Genomic DNA, 20,328 nt, shown 5'->3' with positions numbered 1-20,328 from the left:
TGTCATCTCTTTTTAAAATAGATCTCTTCATCATTTCCATGCCAGCCCCTGCATTTCCCATCTGAGTTCCTTATTTGATTTTTTAAAACCATAGTCCAATTTATAATTGTTGCAGTAATTTTCCATGTGTGAGTGTGCATGTGTGTGATATTCTCTAAGCAACAACAGTACGGTATTATACCTATTTTATTTACTCTTATCTTTTATATCCCTGTATTTTTATATCCCTGTATTTGTTTCTTTGTCCACGTTCACTTATGGACCAAACTATAAGATGTCCTTCCACTTGTAAACTGGTCAGAAGAAGATTATTACATTTTAGGGTTGGTTAGGCCCATCCACTGTGAAATCCCATGCTTAGTGAAGTCAATATGTCCTACTTTGTTTCACATAGTTTAAAGGAAAGATGAACTCTACATTTGTACTACATATCTGTCTGGGAAATTTAAATTTAACTCCATCAGAAATATCTTAGTCTTATTGCTGTGATCAAAGATCATAGCAAGGTGTGAGAGTAGGAGTTCTGTAGTTGTTTGGGGGTGAGGGGCACTCACAGCAGCTGTTTGCCATTTAACTGTTAAGTTGCTCTTCCTAGTCCTATCCATCAAATGGTAAATGAATGGATGAGATGTGATTGCCCAGTAAGTCATACCTGGGTCCGGGTTCAGTTCTCGAGTGAGTATATTGTCTCCTTTTGGAGTGCTCTGCACAATTTGAGAGAGTTCAACAGTGAAAACCATGTTCAGCACACGGTTGAATGGCTTTTGCCTTTGTTCTTTTGTTTTTTGTTTGTTTGTTTTTGTGTTAAAGTAGGTGTGCCTTTAAGTTTTGTTTACTCTTTACAATTATAGATCTTTTTGTTTCAAAGAAACAAAGCTTATAAAACATCTTACAAATCTGCAACCAGTCTGTCTGGCTCCTGTTCAGCTACTTTCTGTGTGACCTTGGTTGAATCACTTAATCTTTTTGTCACTTGAGAAATACGAATAACAATCCCCAATATAATAATACCTAAGTATTGGGTTACTGGGAGGATTAAATGAGTAAATACAAGTAAAAAGCTGAAATAGTGGTTAAGTGTTCAAGAGTAAATGTTCAATAAATGTCAGTTATTATTGATCTTGAAAAAAACCATTTTGGACATCAAATGGCTAAAATAGTGGGCAGAGTCAAGATGGCGGACTAGGAGGATGTGGAATTCGAGTCTCTGCACAACTAGGGCACCTACCAGGCACTGGTGGGGGACCACGGACACCTAAGGGGATGGGAGGAACCCCCAGGGACCAGGTAGGATGTGGGAGGGAATGAGCAGTGAGGAGAAGTGGAGGTGGGGCTGGAACGGTCCCCCTGAGGGGCAGCTGGGGGAGGGGAAGGGATCCCACGCCAGGAGTGGGAAAGGGGGGAACCGTTGGGAGGGCAGAGGATCAGAAGGGAGCATGGCCAGCATGCTGAGATACCAGGCCTGATCCTCTGCCCACCAAGGTCCCCTACATCTGTGCGGGTCCTGAGGGAGTGGGAAGGAGGGAAGGGGGAGCAAAAGTAAAGGCCGGACCAACAGGGGGCAGTGGGGGGAGGGGAGGAGTTCCCACACCTGGTGGGACCCACCCACAATTCAGCGGTGACTGGGGCAGACGCTCAGGAGAGCAGAGAAACAGAAGGGGGTGTGGCCAGTGCTTTCTCTGCCCACTTGGGCACCGGGGAGCCTCTTGGGCTCCTGGGCCTAATCTTCTGCCCTCGGAGGCTCCCTCCAGCATCGCAGAGCCTAAGCCCTGCCCCTACATCCCCACTCAGGGCCCTACCTCTAGAGGTGGCACTCGGAGACCCCATCCAACTGTGCTGGGCCTAAACTCCACCCACACACCCTCACCCAGGGCCTTACCTCCAAACTCTGGAATTCCACACTCCAGAGGCCTGGCTCAGGATGTGCTACCTTTCCCCTGCTGCTCAGGTCCTAAGCCTGGGCCCCGCCCCTACCATAAACCCTGCCCCTGCCTAAGCTCCACCACCCACAGCCAAGGCCTTTTCCAGCCTTTTTTCTTTTTTCTTCTTTTAGGTTGTGGTTCTGTTTTACCTTGCTGCTAATTCATTTATATTTTTATTTTTTCTAATAAATATTTTATTTTTCTAATTTTATTTTATCCTTTATACTTTGTTATTGTTCTGCTCCTTTTGGTGTGTTCCCTTTTATTTTTATTTATTTCTTTTTTCTGTTGTGGTTCTGTTATACCTCGTTGTAGTTGTTTCAACTGTATTTTTATTTTTCCTAGTATATTTTTTATCTTTCTAACTTTATTTTATTTTTTATTTGTTATTGTACTGCTCCTTTTTTTGTTTTTTCTTTTCTTTTGCATGTCGCATGGCTTGCAGGACCTTGGTTCCCAGGACGGGGGTAAGGGCTGAGCTCCTGTTGTGGGAGCACTGAGTCCAAACTGCTGGACTAACAGAGAACCTCAGACCCCAGGGAATATTAATTGGAGTAAGGCCTCCCGGAGGTCCTCATCTCAGCTCCAAGACCCGGATCTACCCAATTGCCTGCAAACTGCAGTGCTGGATGCCTCTGGCCAAACAACCAGTAAGACAGGATTACAGCCCCACCCATCAAAAAAAAAAAAAAAATGAAATGACCAAAAAATATGTTACAGGTGAAGGAGCAAGGTAAAAACCTACAAGACCAAATAAATGAAGAGGAAATAGGCAGCCTACCTGAAAAAGAATTCAGAGTAATGATAGTAAAGATGATCCAAAATCTTGGAAATAGAGTGGAGAAAATACAAGAAACGTTTAACAAGGACCTAGAAGAACTAAAGAGCAAACAAACAGTGATGAACAATGCAATAACTGAAATTAAAAATACAGTAGAAGGGGCTTCCCTGGTGGCGCAGTGGTTGAGAGTCCGCCTGCCGATGCAGGGGACACGGGTTCGTGCCCCGGTCCGGGAAGATCCCACATGCCGTGGAGCGGCTGGGCCCGTGAGCCATGGCCGCTGAGCCTGCGTGTCCGGAGCCTGTGCTCCGCAACAGGAGAGGCCACAACAGTGAGAGGCCCACGTACTGCTAAAAAAACAAACAAAAAAACCAAAAACAAACTATCACCTTTCTTTGGCTTAAGGTATTCTAGTGGGTAGCATCACATGAAGCAGAAAGTTTGATGAAAGTGGGGGATTGTGTCATTGTTCTAAACATTTTGTTTCTTGAATTGGAGGACCATGTAAAAGAGAGTGGCAGAGAGGGGTCAATGGTTGGCAGTGGGGAGCAGTGGTCATGGAAATGAGTTATTTCATTGAAGGGGCTGGGGAAGAGACCTCACTTCCGCTAATGGAGGTAAGAGTTACTATCTGAGACAAGCCCTCCTTTCTTCAATTTCTGTCTCCTTTTCATTTCCAGGATGCTAGACAAGACAGCACAGGCATCAGCAGCTCCAATAAGCCTTAATCCTGGCACTGCCAGAACCCAGGAGAATCACAGCTGCAAACCCTCGTGAAACCCTGGGGTCCCTATCATTAATTGTCAACATTTCTGGGTTCACTGGAGCAGCTGATCAACAGCATGAGCAGTGTAAAGGAAGGGAGCTCTCCTCTAGACCACCTTCGTAGATCTGCAAGTTGCATTATGTATTTTTCAACAATAGCATAATCGTGGTGTATGCACACTAATTCTGGGATGTGTGATGGGTTAAGTGTGTTTAACTATGACTTCAAACCCATTAGGGTATCAAATTGTCTTTACATGAAAGTCTATTGTTTCAAAATAGACTTCTGAGCTCCAGACAATGCCATGCTTGCTTCAAATAATGTTTCCTACCACATTTCTCCAGAAAGGCTTTGAACAGTAACTTAGACATTGCTGCAATAAGGTCTGATAAATTTCCTATGTACTTTATATGAAGATACTAACCAGGAAATATTGTTATGGACTGGGTAGTAAGAATAATATGGCTTGCAAAAAAAAAAAAGAATAATATGGCTTGCATCTTCAAATTTTTATAAAAGTAATTCTTTGAACTTAGAAATTCTAATATCAGAGTAATGCTAAAATGTACATGTGGGGACTTCCCTGGCGTTCCAGTGATTAAGACTTCACCTGCCAATGCAGGGGGTGCGGCTTTGATCCCTGGTTGGGAAGCTAAGATCTCATGCTTCGTGGCCAAAAAAACAAAACATAAAAAGTAGAAGCAATATTGTAACAAATTCAGTAAAGACTTTAAAAATGGTCCAGGTAAAAAACATTTTTTTTTAAAAGTTACATATGAACTGGCAAGATAAGTCCGTGTTTAATGTACATAAAGTTCATTATGTTTTAAATAGAATGAATATATGTAGACAATGAGGAACATTCCTCACTACTCAGTTTTAGACCCGCTTTAACTCTAGATTTCTTCTGTTTTTAAGGGGAATAAAAGAAATCTGAGGCACCAAAGCAAACACAGAGGGGGAAAGAAAACCTTTTTAACAGAAAGGAAGAAATAATTTTCTAGAAGACAATGGTGAAATTACCTTTTTATTTTTAGCCTGGACATAGTTCATAAGTAACTTAACATTTGTCTTCAAGTCACTATATTTCTGTAAAGGTTAGCATTAAAAGAGGCTTTATATACAAGAGAAGTTTGGTCAAGTAACACAGAGGGCGCCACTGAAGCCTCTCTACCCCACAAGTACGATGGAGGATGGAGAAGTGAGTCAGGCCCCAAAATCCTTGAGAAAGTTCTTACTGATTCCCGAGGGGCTCACTCACTCGGGGTCCACTTTGGCTTTTATGTCCTGTGTCCACTGCCCTATTCCCCCAGTTGGTGATATGCGTTATGATAAAAAGAAAGATGAGTGCTAGAAAGGAATGGGGATATGTGGGTGATAGTTTATACAGGCTTCGGCAGAGCTTTGAAGGAAGTGAAGATGTGAGCTATGCGAAAATCTGGAGGAAGATTCTGGGAAGAGAAAATAGCAAATGCAAAGATCCTTGAGGCAGAAGCATAATCGTGTTTTGTCTTGCATTTCCCTGATGATTAGTGATGTGGAAATGTCTATTCAGATCCTTGTCCATTTTTAAATCAGATTGTTGTTGTTATTGCTGTTGCTGTGGTTATTGAGTGTATGACTTCTTTACATATTTTGGATATTAACCCCTTATCAGATACATGGTTGGCAAATATCTGCTTCCATTAAGTAACTGTCTTTTTATTTTGTTGATAGTTTCATTGCTGTGCAGAAGCCTTTTAGTTTGCTGTAGTCCCATTTCTTTCATTTTGCTTTATTTTTTTTTATTTTTTTTAATTTTTTTGCAATACGTGGGTCTCTGACCGCTGTGGCCTCTCCCGTTGCGGAGCACGGGCTCCGGACGCGCAGGCTCAGCGGCCATGGCTCACGGGCCCAGCCGCTCCACGGCATGTGGGATCTTCCCAGACCGGGACACGAACCCGTGTCCCCTGCATCGGCAGGCGGACTCTCAGCCACTGCGCCACCAGGGAAGCCCCTCATTTTGCTTTTGTTGCAATTGTTTTTGGAGTCAGATCCAAAAAAAACATTGCTAAGACCAATCTCAGGGAGATTGTTTTTCTTCTAGGAGTTTTATGGTTTCTAGCTTTACATTCAAGTCTTTACTTAATTTTGAGTTAATTTTTGTATATGGTGTAAGATATATGGCCCAGTTTTATTCTTTTGCATGTGGCTGTCCAGTTTTCCCAACACCATGTTTTGAAGACTGTCCTTTTCCCATAGTATATCCTTGCCTCCTTTGTCATAAATTAGTTGGCCATATTTGCGTGGGTTTATTTCTGGACTCTCTATTCTGTTCCATTGATTTATGTGTCTGTTTTTCTGCCAATACCTTACTGTTTTGATCACTATAGCTTTGTAGTATATCTTCAGATCAGGGAACATGATGTCTCTAGCTTTGTCTTTCTTTCTCAAGGTTGCTTTGGCTATTCAAGGTCTTTAGTGGTTCCATACAAATTTTAGAATTGTTTATTCTATTTCTGTGAAAAATGCCATTGGAGTTTTGATAAGCATTGCATTGAATATGTAGATCACTTTACGTAATATGGACATTTTAACAATATTAATTCTTCCAATCCATGAGCAACGAATATCTTCCCCTTTATTTGTGTCTTCTTCAAATGAAATGAAATGGTACTTAAGCAGAATTAGCCTTATTTCCAAAATCATTCTCTATCTGGGGACTCTCAGTTGCTTTAGCAATGTAGCCTCCAAAATAACAGTCTATACGAGTAAGTGGAATGATGATTGGAGAAATATCAATAAAATTTCTATTTTTTTGAGATTAATTCATACTGAGAAAAAATTCAGAGTTTTCCAAATGGTTTACCTTGGGAGGAAGGAGAAGGAGACCAGGGCATCTGAGAGGTTGTGACATGTCACAGGCTTCCTGCCCTGGCTGCCTGTTTCTGTTCAGTGTGACTCACTTCATTTGCACAGTTGACTCTTGCTGCCAACGGTGGCCCTTAAGGGAGGCTGTGGATGTGGGAACCAATGTGTGAGCTTTGCTTTCACACCTTTCACAGGCAGACTCAGTGGCAGCTGTTATGTGCAATCTAACACTGGCTGTGACCGCTTTTCTTAACTCTTCATCTCAGTAGTATCTTGGGTCCTAAACACCTTGCAGAGAAGAGAGTTTTTCAGCAATTGTTATTTATGCTTTTACATGTGAGGTGGGGTTTCAGTGTATAGAGTTTCTACTTTGTTGTGGGGTCCTCATTTCACATTACACATCAGTGCATGGGTGGCCTTCTGTCATCCACACTTAGCATGCTTTCTGAGTGTTACTGCTTCCAAAATAAGATAATAATTTTTATGCAGTTTCACGACTAATTTTTTTTGTGATAGAAAGAATGAAACCCAAATTTATCTGGTGATGTGCATGCTTCAACTTGTTTTGGAAGAATCCACAAAAATAGCATTAGTCCTGAAACCCAAATTCTCCTTATGCCTTTCATCATCTTGTGCTTAAGGTTTTACATTTTTAGAAGGTCTTTTCTTTGTGAGATATATAGCAGGGCATTTTTATTCAAATGGATAGATAGATCCATGAAAATGAATTCAAAACACAGTAAAATGTGGTCAATGCTATAACTTATTCATGACTGAGAAGTGATGGAGAAGGTGACGAGGAAAGAGAGTGAGTGCGTAAGACTGAATAACAGCCGGAACATCTGTTTCCTCTGACTCCTTGTATTGTTAAGAGACAGCAGACTTCTAGAGTCGTCTTTCCTTTTACTCAGAATACTGTTTGCATTATGGTAATAACCTCTGTCTAAAACTTCTTCTATCCTCCTCCGTTTTTTTATTAAGAGAGGGATATGGTACATTTTCACAGGAGGAAGGGAAAAGCTGCCAGTGCATGGGTGCCCCCCCCCATTCCCTAATACAAAGAATCTTAAACCTATGGACATTCCCTAAATTTTGTTCTACTCAAGGGATGTGACAGGAAGGGAGACAATTCTAATCTGGGAGAGGCGTGGGTTCCTTGTCAAAAGTGTTTGAAATCAAATGAAGCCTTTCCATCTACTGCAAAATGCTCCTCATTTCCTTGTGGATATGTTTTTCCTCCCCTTCACTGTGGTGTCACACTCTAGGGACTGCTGGGTCATTATCACTGTCATCATCATTGTGAGACACACAAGACTTCACAGATCCCTTGATCTTTATACCTTGTCCCCAAGGGAGGATATGGTTTTCTTCCTTTCAGTCATTGGCCAGCTCTCCTCTGCATATAATAAATAAGGTCACCAGACTGGTCAGCAGCTGTCCTCCCTCTATTTGTCACAACTACTTGGGTCCTTTCTTCTGCCCCATTTGACTTGAGACCTTCACTCACCCCTTACTTCCTTTCTTATCCCAGTTCACTGCTTCAAAATTCTCTTGGCCAATATTGAAATTCTACCCCTCCCCATGGTACTACGGTATTGTATTTTCTCCACCTCAAAACTTGGAGAAAGTAAGTGATTTTAAAATCAAATTTGCTAAAGATAGTGATAATAAAGATATTTTTCAGAAAAAATGAAAAAAAAATTTTAAACTTTTTTCCTTTTTTTCACCATCTATTTTTAATAAACGTTAAGGCCTAAAATTTTAAGGCAGTTAGCCAATTAATTATGTCTTGCATCTGGAACTGGGAATGTTTAGTTTGATTACCAGATGCCCCATGTAGATCCCCTGAGTTATTGCTTATGATGGGGAATTATAAAAATTACCAGTTCATGAATTTGTATTTTTATCCAGATATAGCCCTCAAGAACTCTCCTTAGTTAATAGAACTGAGATAGCTTATAACTTTCTATGTATTTATGTATATGTACCTACAATTATAAATGGTAACAAGTTTTCTCTTCATTTAATATAGGAATAGAGTATTAACCAAATAAGGTTATTTTAACTTTTTTATTATCTCATATCTTATGCCCATATTTTCCTTAAATTTAACTTATTTTAAATCTTGGTCTCTCAGAAGTATTTTCATGGATTTACATATATATTTGTATTTATATAGATCTATATAAATATAGATACGGACGTAAAATTGCAAAATTCTCTCCTTGGAAAGTAGTCAACAAGACAATATGCTCTAGCGTCTGTATTTGGGGGAAATGGCTGGTCTGAAGGAGGCAGCTAGTTGATGTTCTCGGCAGCCTGTTTCTCATGCTCTCTCAAATATAATCTTCTCACGGCTGCTCTTTCTTGTCACCTAGGACTCAGCTCGGGCATTCCATGTTCAAGGAGGCCTTCCCTCTGCACCCATTTCAAGGGGTCTCTGGTCCCTGCCCCCATATGCTTTTTAGTATCATTCTGATTCCATTGCTTCATGATCCCAATTTCATTCTGATAGTATATTTCTTTTGTCAATTACCTGTTTATTTCCACTCATCCCAATTACAATGTAAGCTCTGCTTAATTATCTCTTTTGTCACCACTATGTCCTCAGTACTTACAATGGTGCCTGGTCCAAAGGAGGTGCTCAGAAAAGAAATATTGGCTGAATATGTGTTAAAAAGTTGCCATTACTGCCAAGGTCACAGAGAAAAGATACAGAACTGGTACAAAATTGGAGGGGAAGGGGCTTCTCCCAGGCAAATGAAGCTGGAAAATCCTTTACAAGCCACTACTTCCTACCAGGGTAAAAGAGTTTCAATTTTTCTATATTCAGTCACTGCTTTAAAGGAAAATGGGAGACTTCTTAAAATTGTTATGCCTGAAAAGACATGGAGAAAAATCATTTTAAAAGTATAATTTTTAAAGAGAGAAGGAGAAAACAAAGGAAAAGGGAGATGGTGTTGCTGAAATGGTTAAAGAGTTAAAAGATGTATCTTAAGGAGACTTTAAATGACTTTTTTAGTAAAGATTATTTTTAGCCTTTGAACCTGGATAAGTGACTTACACTGGGGGAAATTTCATTTTGAAGCAGATTCTCATAAACAAGATTTTAAACCTTACATGCAGAAGGACTTTTCTATTTCCTTGTCAGGTCTGTATAACTCTTTGGAGGGTGGGGGGAGACCTTCCCACTTGGGCAGGGAAGGTCCCTGCTCCTCTTCCCTGTTGCTTTCCCAGTGGCCCTGCCCTCTTCTCCGGCCAACAGATGGTCACGTTGAGCAGGGGAACAGCAATTGGAAGAAAAAAAAACAAGCACTGAGCTGCACCTGCTCCGCGCATAACGGAAGTAGGAGAAGGGTGAGCGCCAGTCTGAAGGAGGGCTAGAAACCAGAGGAAGCCAGCAGGAGATGACACCTTGTTTTTATTTTTATTTTTTAACTTTTTATTCAAGGGTGATATCCTTGGAGAAGTAAAGTGTATAAGAAGATGAACTTTTACAAACTGAGCACCCCTGTGTAACTTGTACCCAGATCAGAAAACAGAACATGACCAGCCGCTGGAAGGTCTCCTTGTGGCCCCTTCCTCTCACTAACCCTCCTCACCAAGAATAGCTGGTCTCCTGTTTTGCTTGTTTCTATACTTTATGTAAATGGAATTATACACGACGTCTTATTTTGGGTCTGGCTCCTTTCATTCTTCATCTTGTTTATGAGATTCATCCGCATTTATCATACACTGTGTCTGTTCATTCTTGCTGCTGTGCCGTGTTCCACTGATGAACACAACACAATCTATCCACTCTGCTGCTGATAGGCAATTGAATAGTTTCCTTTTTGGAGGAAGGGGTGAGGGCTATTGTGAACCGTCTGTTATGAACATTCTAGTACATCTCTTTTGGTGAAAGTATACACACACACACACACTCCTGTTGGATATAAAGCTGGAAGTAGACTCTCTGGGTCATAGGATGTGCTTATGTTCAGATTTAGTAGATAAGCTAGCTTCCAGAGTGGTGGTATGCACTCATACTCACACCAGCAATTTAAGAGAGTTCCAAATGTTCTACTTCCTCACTAATATTTGGCATTTTCTGTCTTTTTCATTTTAGCCATTCTGGTGGATATATATTGAATGTAGTTTAATTTATATTTCCTTGAGATTACCTTGTTTTTAATTGCTCTAGTCACAAGGTTTTGATATCATGTCTGATGCTGAAGCCTGGAGGGAACTACCCAAGGGGATTACGTACAGAATGAGACAAGAGACCAAATTCATTCCAAGAGACTAGAAAGGTTAAGGACTCAGAACCAAAGAGAAAAAATAAAAGAGGGCAGCAAGGCTACTTTTGAATCAACTTTATTTTTTCCCCCAGCAATTCATCAGACAAGGTAGAATCCATCTTTTCAGATAGAATAACTCTTTCTACTCTATTCAAGAAAAACAGGAGATTCTTTTTTAATCTGCAGTCTTTAATAGAGAAATGGCTACATAATACTTGACTATAAAATTCAAAACAATGGTTAGGTGATGGACAGATCTGTGACAGACTTGGTTCTCATCCTCCTGGAGTGTCCATTCTGAATGACAGTGAGAAAAAGAACTCTGAAACTTACAAAGCTGAATAAGCCTGAGAAATCACAGTTTCGTAAACATCTCTCCAGGAATATGGTTTTTGGCAAGGGGAACAGATATGGGTGGGAAGGGTGAGGGGAAGGTGTGTCCCTTTCTGCTTTATTCTTTCTGCTTTTCTCTTTTGCTAATAGGTCAAATTATAGGCTGGACTCATTTAAGTAAACCAGATGGAAATACAGAGCATTGCAGCTGAATTCTTGGGGCTGCCCCAAGAATCATGGCATTTGGTTTCTGGTTCTCAGAGATAATTAGTGGGCTTGATTCTGTGTCATTATAACTGTCCTGCCTCAGAAGGCACAGGCCTATCAAAAGTATCTTCACTTTTAAAATCTATTAAAGTATTATAATTATCTAAGATTTTTGCACGGGAGAAGCTGGGTGAAGGGTACACAAGACCTCTCTCTTTTGGCAACTTCTAAATAAAACTGAAAACATTCTAAATATCTGTCTTCTAAGGCAGAGAATCAATCCATCAAAATAAATTTCTTTGAATTCCAAACAGATACAAAAAATTTCTGGAGAATTCCCTGGTGGTCCAGTGGTTAGTACCTGGCGCTTTCACTGCCGGGCCCAGGTTCGATCCCTGGTCAGGGAACTAAGATCCCTCAAGCTGCACTGCACAGCCAAAAAAAAAAAAAAAAAAAAAAATTTTTTCCTGAGATTTAAATTGCAATCACATGTATTCCTCTAGGTTAAACATAGCAGAGAAATTCCTGTCCAAAGTACCTATTGAAAGATTTTTACATTATTTGGCAGCATTGATATACTAAGCTGTGGTACTGAAGCACGGCATCCCAAGTACTCCACTTAGGTGATAGATATGTGACAGTAATTTTCACTGCTTTATTTCTCCAACATGAAATTGCCACTTAGCCTTTATAAAGGATTTAATGAAAAAAATCAAGAACATAATCAAATAGTCTGCAAACGAACCAGCAAACTAGTTGGATATAAGGGCCTGCGTTAGGTCACCTATGTTAGCTTCACATAAGAAAGACAAATAAATAGAATTATTCCTAAACTCTCATGAGGCGCTGATTGAACAGGAAAAAGTAACGAAATTATTCATCCACACCCCCCCCCGCCCCTAGCTTCTAAATTATTCTCAATTTTAGTTGTTCAGATTTAACCTTTTCAAATAAATGACCAGATTTTTAAAATGTGAAATGGAAAACCATTAAACACTTAACTATTTTAATTGCAGCAATTAAAATTGAGAATGAAATAATAAATATTATGCAATTAGATTTCACTCTGACCACTATTCAAGAGAGGTTTCTTTTTATGAGCTGGAGAAGGAAACAAAACTTTCAAGAAATTAATTATGCTTTACTTATTTTTGACACATTAAGTTTTTCTTCAGGAAATCTGCTATGAAAGTTTCTTTGTGGAGCTTGCTCGCTTTCTGGGGACTCTCACAAATTTTTTTTTTTCCAACAGATACTTGTCTACAGTGAGGAAAAGCAAAAAGAAAACAAACAAAAAACGAGTGATTAAGTAAATGCCTAGCTGTAGATAAGCACCTCATAAAATATGATAAATATACCAAACATCAGGATGATTTAGTGGAAGCGTTATGCATATTGTAAAACATATGTAAATTTGTACATAGGGTAAAATAGAGTGGCAGAAAGCTGAGTATTCCCACTAGGTAAATAATACATGTGAAGTTGGATAATGCAAACGAATTCTAAATATGCATAAAACATAACCAACTAAACACATATTTACTTAAGCGGTCTCATAGATATTTATACTAGACTATTCACTAATATTCATGTAATATCAGTATGGAACATATTAAAAGGCATTTGGTCACACATACCAAACATACAAAGACTGTGAATGAGTGTTATATATCAGCTATGTTAGCTTTTCACAAAGAAATGTGAGACCCCAAGAGAGGTAATTAGACGTTATGGTAGAAGGAGGTGACTAGAGCATTATCTTACTGAGGAACTGATATTTGTGACAATACGGTAAAGTTATGAATATACTTGTTCTAAGAGCCAAATAATTAGAACTTCAATCAATATAGCAACACGGATGCTAGTGATTGAAACAAGTCATTTTTAGGTAAAGCTGAAAGAATCCCAATGTGCACATAATGTCTCTTTCATTAGAAAATACTTGCACTTCATTCTTGGAACGCTGCATGTATAACTGAATTTCCAACTCATTCACTCTTTTATTCATTCATTCACTCACATATTCATTTATCCAGCAGCAGTGAGCAAAATGACAGAAATCCCTGCATTTAGGAGGACAGGAAACAAACAGTAAGACATACAATAGGGTATGTAGATGGGGAAAAATAAAGCAGGAGGGACAGTGGAAACGGGATGGGTTGCAATTGAAATAAGGTCATCAAGGAAATTAACATTGGTGAGGCAAACAGAAGAGGGAATGAGCCTTGCAGATACCTCAAGGAGTGATGTTCTAGGCAGAGGGAACAGCAAGTGCAAAGATCCTGAAGTGGGAACAAACTTGACTCCTTTGAGGAATGGCCAGGAAGCCAGTGGGGCCGGAGTAGAATGAGAAGGCAGCCTCTGATCGGGAGGTCTGCGAGGTGATGGTGGGCTGCTGCTGTAACCTGCGTGAAAGGTTCAGCTCTGGCTCTGAGATGAGGGCACGTTCTCTCCCGGGAAAGTAGCTGAGCCGATGGGTGGCGGGGATGGAGGCGAGCTAGCTGGAGGGAAGAATTGGTGGTGGTGGTGGACCCAGAACACGGCTGGTTAATCTGTTTTTCTTCTTCTTGAAAGCTTATCGATTATCTCCCAGCCTGCTTTCGGGGGAATGACTGGAAACGATAAACTAGGGGTCCCGTGAGGAAGACCCGAGTTCTGTTCCCCGCGGCCCCGATCCCTTGTTCTTCGCCGCCACCGCGGGCCCCTTTGCCTCCTCTTGGACTTTATCTCTTTCCCCTTGTGACTTTTACATTTGGACCTTCACCCAGCAAAACATCAACAGGTCGCCAGCACCTATACCACACAGGTCACACTTCTCCACCCAGACACAGCCAGCAGATTTTATTTTGATCAACGAGAATTTAAAAGACAGTCTCTATTTTGTTCCAGTTGACTTGTTGTGAACCTTCACTCCCTCTGCTGGTTGTGAGGAATGTGAAAAACCACCATTCTTAACGCTGCCCTGCTAGGAGAGTTCCAGAGCAACCTGCCAGACGTGGTTCTACAGTTTCCCGTCTAAGCCAGAGGAGGAAGCCGGTCAAGCGGGTACTGGGCATCGAGCAGATGACCTGTGGAGGGAAAGTTTCATCCTCTGCCCCGCCCGTGATGGAGCTCTGGAATCAGCACTTCAGCCCCCAGGGGTACAGGTGCAATGCGGAGGATGAATTCCAGACACTCAGGGCCCGGCTTGGCTCCAGGTGCACAGGTAACCTAGGGCAGAATGGGGCTTCGAGAAGTGCTCTCAGGGCTTGTCGTAAGCATGAAAGCTTCGTGGATGGTGAGATTGTGCTGTTAAGGAAGAGTTTAGGTAGCTTTATTTGGAGCACCGCTTTTTGCAGAGCTGATTGTAATCTCAAACTAATAACTGGTGGGAGAGGGTTTATCTCCAGTCCATAAAAGGCAGAAAATGTTCATCTCTTAATACGATAGTAGGGCAGTGACATTCTAGCCCAAAGTCATTTCAGTTATTCTCTGAACTCATTAAATGACTACCCTGATTGAATCTAGTTCCATAAAAATAAACACTGAGTCCTAAAGCCTTTCTTGGGCTTTAATGCCTTTCTTCTGTGAGACCGCGAGGGAGTCATCACCACCAGCAAAGCATTTATTTTCAAGTTCTCGGGTGTGCCTGGTGTGACCTGGAATCCTGTGCCGAGTTAAAGCAAAGAAGCTTGGAAGTAGTTTGGGAAGAAATTAACTTGTATACTTACTATTTTTTTTTCCCTTTAGGCCACGCCAAGCAGCATGCGGGATCTTAGTTCCCCAAGGAGGGATCGAACCTGCACCCCCTGCAGTGGAAGTGTGGAGTCTTAACCACTGGACTACCAGGGAAGTCCCTGTATACTTATTATTTTAATAGGTCAAGCATTTTCTACTCCCGCACATCTGATGACTAACACCCCAAATAAAAGGAGATTCACTTTACATACACCCCATTTCCTGCAAAAGCCAACAAATACCAGACATACATTGTTCAGAGTCTTTGTGCCCCTGCTCATCTTTGCAGGAGGCAGGGAGGTGGAGTGGCTGCTGTCTCCATCCTCCCTTCCTTGGGTGACATGGGTACTGTGTTGATGCAGGTGGTAGAAAGAAGAAAATGCTTGGCCCTTGTCTCTTGCGAGCACTGCTGGCTGCAGGACTGATGTAGTTGGCCTTGTAAGTCAGTCACATGGTCTGTTTTGCCTTCTTCCTTGTATGACAGTTATTTGTGTACTTTCCTTATCGACCTTCTTGCTTATAAGCTCCCTGAGGACTGAAACAATGTCTTATTTTTTTAGAGCACCTAGTATGTACCAATTATTTGTTGAATAACTGAAGAGTTATATACTAGGTTCTGAATAAATGTTTGTTGAATGAAAGAATAAAGGTACTCATTGGAGACTTTTCCAAAGCATACAAGAAGCTGTGGATTGCCTTTAGCCAATAAAAATATTGTTAATAATGTTAGCTATGTGCGTTAAGCATTTATAATGTGTCATGGACTGTGCTCTGCTTTACAAATACTTTCTCACTTATACAACTTGATGAAGTAGGTCACAGTTATTTATTGCCATTTCACAGATGAGAAAACTGAGGCTTAAAGCGATTAAACTACTGTTCAAATTTGCCTGTCTAAGGACTGTGCCCCAACCTATTTACATTATCTTTGATTATTCTCTTATGACATGATTTGGCCACAAGGGGCAGTAGTACCAGGAAAATGGAATCTCATTCTGCTAACCTGAAACTGTATTTTATTTTATTTTTTTAAATTTATTTTATTGAAGTATAGTTGATTTACAATGTTGTGTTAATTTCTGCTGTATAGCAAAGTGATTCAGTTATACATATACATTCTTTTTCATTACGGTTTATTACAGGATATTGAGTATGGTTCCTTGTGCTGTACAGTAGGACCTTGTTGTTATCCATTCTCTATATAATAGTTTGCATCTGCTAGTCCCAAACTCCTAATCCATCCTTCCCCCGCTACCTCTCCCTTGGCAGCCATAAGTATGTTCTTTGTATCTGTGAGTCTGTTTCTGCTGAAACTGTTTTAAGCCACCTTTCCAAAACAGAAAAATGAAGAACCATATTAGTGATTAGAGTATGAATATCTTTGGATTTACAGAGATTCAAATATCTGGAATGTCTTTGTAGGGCCTTTACAACATTTTCATTCATTTAATAAAAATGTCTTGCTGTGAGGTACTGCAGATACAGAGATGGTTGAGATACCGCAGCTCTAATGATTAAATCATTAAACCCAGTATGCTGAGGGCTTAATTATATGTGTGTAAAAAGCAACATGGCAGCTTAGAACAGGCAACCCCCAGTGCTACCGGAGACCCATCTAGACAGCCTCCCCAGGGAAAAGGACATTTGAGAGCTGTCTCAAAGGGCAGCTAAGAGGAAGTGGGGGAGCGGAGGCACAGTGATAGAGGGATGGCATGGGGAAGAGTTCACGTGTCCCCTATACTTCCCATTCCGTTCACACTTTTAATCATTTTCAGTGAATGCAGTGCCTTATATATATTTTTTAAATAGTGAAGAAATCCAGGTGAAGATTACTAAGTGCTTTAACAGATAACCAGACATTTTTTTTCACTGAAAAATCCATATGACTAAACATAAAATGTTTAGTTAAGGGCAAAATAAGGCATTGATGAATTTTGATGGATTGATGGAGACTGGTTAGCGGAGTTGGCTAGAACACCTTGCAGAGGGACCAGTATGAGTTAGAGCCCTTCTTGTACCACAGGTCTCAAAAGAACCAGGTAAGAGCAGGTGAATGGATCAGAGCAAATTAATCTCCTCATCCCAATCCCAAACCCAACTCCATTCCCAGTACGGGAACAGGAAACATACATCCCACTTTGTCTTTTTTTTTTTTTTTTTTGCGGTTCGCCGGTCTCTCACTGTGTGGCCTTTCCCGTTGCAGAGCACAGGCTCCGGACGCGCAGGCTCAGCGGACATGGCCCACGGGCCCAGCCGCCCTGCGGCATGTGGGATCCTCCCAGACCGGGGCACGAACCCGTGTCCCCTGCATCCGCAGGCGGACTCTCAACCACTGCGCCACCAGGGAAGCCCTCACTTTGTCTTTGAAAGACAGAATTATCAGGTTGTCACCGGGAAATCATGGAATTGCAAATTTATAGCATTTATTTTTGGTTACTGTGAAGCAATAAATGAGAGTTACAAAATTAGAAAAGAAAATTGCTATGGCTTCTGTTTCTTGAGAACAGTCTTTATACTGACTTAAGCCTTCATAGGTGGCAGAATGGAAAAAGTACAGTTTTTAAATGTTTTTAAAGATAATTACTTATGATATTGATGTTTCCTTTCTCCGCCAAATTTCATTAAAATTACATACTTTTTGTTCCTTTGTATTTAAAAGTTATGCTAACCCTAATGTTTGAATTTTCTTTGTAAAGCTTATGGAACTGACTGCCCTATCTCCAAGTCATTTAGACACTTTTTCCCGCCCACAACTTCAATTGCCTGTTAATATCATTTTTTAACATACATTTTCTTATGTCAGACAGGAACACTACCTTAAATGCAAAATGTATGTATAATCTGTTCAATCTCTACATCATATCTAATCCATGTGAGCCAGACCAGATTGTTTTATTCCTTTATAAATGATTAAACATCAGTGAGTTGGTATAAATAGTGATGTACATAAATATGTATTTCTCAAAACATATGTATAGGTATTTATTCTCTGAAAGGCTCTAACTGTAAGATTTGGTATAATTATTAGCATACATTTTTTTACAGAAAGACTATTTGCTGCATATGTAACACTACATAACTAATATAAATAATGTATGGATGGTAGGCTGTATGAATTTTTAGTAAATGTTAGGTCTAATTCCCCTTAATAAGTCCAGTTGAAAAAAGCACATTTCAATTGAAAGAAGAATACACCACTTTCATGGTGCTCTAGCAAGTCAAAGGGCTTGTCCATTTTCTTGACATTGTATTTACTCAAGAGTTTATCTAAAGGGAAAGAGCAAGGTTGCAGGCAGCTTAGAACAATGTTGTAATTGTGACTAATTAAGTGCCCTCAGCTGTGTCTATACTGGGCCACTATTGACTTGCCTTCCACATACTCAGCTGTAGGTAACCACACTAAAAATTCCTCCACTTATTACATCCCTTGCTGTTCTCATTTCTACGTGGTGAAATATTGACAAATATGTCACAGTTGTCTGTCACACTTTGTTCTGTGAGTAGGTAAACTGAGGATACAACTATTCTCCCATATTTTGAATTTTCTACACAGAAAGTGGCTCAGGGTGTGGGGATACTTATGGGCTGGACTGATGAAATGATTCTGAAGAGCAGAAATTCAGAATGATTGTGCTTGGAGTGGTGCTACCCCAGTACTAATCCATCAACATACTCCAAACACGCTCTTTATAACCACGGCAAGCAATTCCCAAAGCTGCCTGGTAGTTCAGCCAGCATCCAACCATCAACAAAGTGAACTGTGACCTGATCCATGACTGGGTTTACTTAGCATCACACGTTAACCACCGGAGCTTTCAGCCTTACAGACCTATGAGAATTGGCTTTTGTCACCTTGAACAATTCTTAAGCTTTCCTTGCCTTCGTTGCCATGTTTGTAAGAAGATGATGAAAGACTAGATGTGTGTTCTCAAAGTTTAATGGGCACACAAATCTCCTGGGCATCGTATTAAATTCAGATATGGATTCAGTAAGTCTACAGTGGGGACAGAGAGTTCACATTGGCTCCTAGGTGCTGATCCAAGACCACATAGTGAGTACCCAGGAGCTAGCTGATCTCTAGTGAGCCTGTCAACTTGAAATTGTCTCATAAGGGCTTTGCTTGTGAAATATACTTTATCCTAAACTATGTATAAGTTCACAATCCATTGATTTTTTTTTTTTTTTGCATATCATGTTATAGGGTCTTACAATGCCAGCGGGCAAGATAATGAATGAGGACTAAATTCAGCCCTTGGACTATTTTCTAAAGTTTAAAAACTTATAAACTAATAATAAATGTAGGAATTAGGTGCCAAGGCTGTGTGCCCATGATTTTTATCATCAAATACTAAATCTCAACAAAGTAGATAAGCATCTTCGTTATCACTACCGCTTCAGAACTTCATAGGGCTGCGTGAAGGGTCCACTAGTGTTTGCTATTTCATTTTCTTTGGTGTGGATAGATACACATTCTGAGAATAGAATGAGCTTTCAAATATTTATATGTGAAATGTTTCATGGATTTTATTTTGATGCATTGATTCTCTTCAAAATACCCCAGAATTCTGGACATCTTAAAATTTTCTCCACTTTTGCCTCTCACCACATTTCTCCCATATACCCCAATACCCCAATACCGCACTCAAGTTCCCAAAGACCAAATTAGATAGAATTTTACCATAGAGAACTCTCCTTCTGGAGTCTTTTCATTTAATTCCATTGAACAGGTAGGTTCCTAAGAACAGCAGAAATACACTCACAGAATTTAAAAGCCTCTATGGTCTCTTGCTTCTTGGGATGTTATTTTAGCATCTGCACTCAATTTCAAAATCAGCTTGACTATTTCATATCCTTATGATTTTATAAATCTTGAATAACATTATACATCTTGGTCTCTTGGTTTTATTGCACCAGTTGCTAAGCAATGGTATGGAAAATTTTAGCAAAAGTATTCATTTCGTATTTTTCTTTAAGAGAGTAAATGCAATAGGAGCACACTTCTTTAAAAAAAAAAAACCTGTTTTCCCATGTTCAAAGCATAATCTGAAAGCCTGGAGTAAATGTTTATGCAGATAATGCATTCATGATTGAACTATTTGTATATTAAATATGGTTGTAGGATATAAATTAACTTAAGCTCTTGAAATTTATAGATGAATTCAAAAATGTAAATCTGCTCAGAAAAAAAGCTATTTATCTCATCCGTTTGTATGGTAATTGACAGTTCTTAATGAAATAATCTGATGCACAGAGTCCAGCTAAATTAGCCCACCCGTAATGTACTATCTTGAAGCGACTTCACATTCTCATTAGGGCCTTTCTAATTTCTAAAGCAAAATTAATGCAATTAGTGATCAAATCAATACATATTGATCATGAGTTTCTTCAATATGGCATGAAAATATCAGGTCAAAAAGAAAGGGCTTTTTTAAAATCACAGAATTAATATAAGAAATTCAAGTTGTGGGAAAA

The sequence above is a fragment of the Monodon monoceros genome, unplaced genomic scaffold, assembly GCF_005190385.1.
Source record: "Monodon monoceros isolate NGI ecotype Baffin Bay Population unplaced genomic scaffold, NGI_Narwhal_1 Super_Scaffold_15, whole genome shotgun sequence".
Classification (NCBI taxonomy): Eukaryota; Metazoa; Chordata; class Mammalia; order Artiodactyla; family Monodontidae; genus Monodon; species Monodon monoceros.
This window is presented reverse-complemented; position numbering follows the sequence as displayed.